The sequence below is a fragment of the Odontomachus brunneus genome, unplaced genomic scaffold (assembly GCF_010583005.1).
Source record: "Odontomachus brunneus isolate Ranch 3 - 2012 unplaced genomic scaffold, Obru_v1 Obru_scaffold_336, whole genome shotgun sequence".
Taxonomy (NCBI): Eukaryota; Metazoa; Arthropoda; class Insecta; order Hymenoptera; family Formicidae; genus Odontomachus; species Odontomachus brunneus.
Genome location: NW_022639786.1, coordinates 78,690 through 79,405, shown reverse-complemented (window position 1 = coordinate 79,405; position 716 = coordinate 78,690).

The following is a 716-nucleotide window of genomic DNA, read 5'->3' as shown; positions in this document are numbered from 1 at the left end:
TCGACAGGCTCTGCGCGCAGTCTGTCACCAATCTGTCGTCAGAGACTGCTAAAATAGTTTCTGTGTGCAGTCTGTTGCGATTCTGTCAACAGACACTGTTGACAGACTCTGCGTAAAATCTGCTCGCACAGGTTTGGCTATCTGGGTTGGCGGCAGAAACCACGCAGACCTTGCTGCGCTGCAAGCTTTGCGCGGTTTTTGCTGCAAATTTGGCACCATTTGCCCGACAGCAAGATCTGTCGCCAAAACCATAGCTTAATATAGACATAGCATAATACAGATGACTATGGTTTTTTTATCAAAGTTGCTGTCAATCTGCGCGCAGTCTGTGCTTAATTTGCTTACTGGGATAGATTCGTTCGAAGTCTACTATGGCTGCGTTCGGGTGTATATCAGTTGGACACGGGGCAATTGGACACAGTCCAATCACAAGTCGCTGTTCCAAGGGATTCTACAAATGTCTCTAATCACACGGTGCTGTGATTGGCTGTGTCCAAATGCACCGTGTCCAAGTGCACCGCTCTCGCTGCGTTCAGCAGAGAAAGCTGCTTTGCAACTGTTGTAAAATTCGTGAATCTGATTGGTACATGCTCTTGAATTTAATCAAAATTAAGAGCATACTCCAATCTTAAAGTATAAATATATATATATATATATATAAATATATATATATATATATATATATATATATATATATATATATATATATATATATA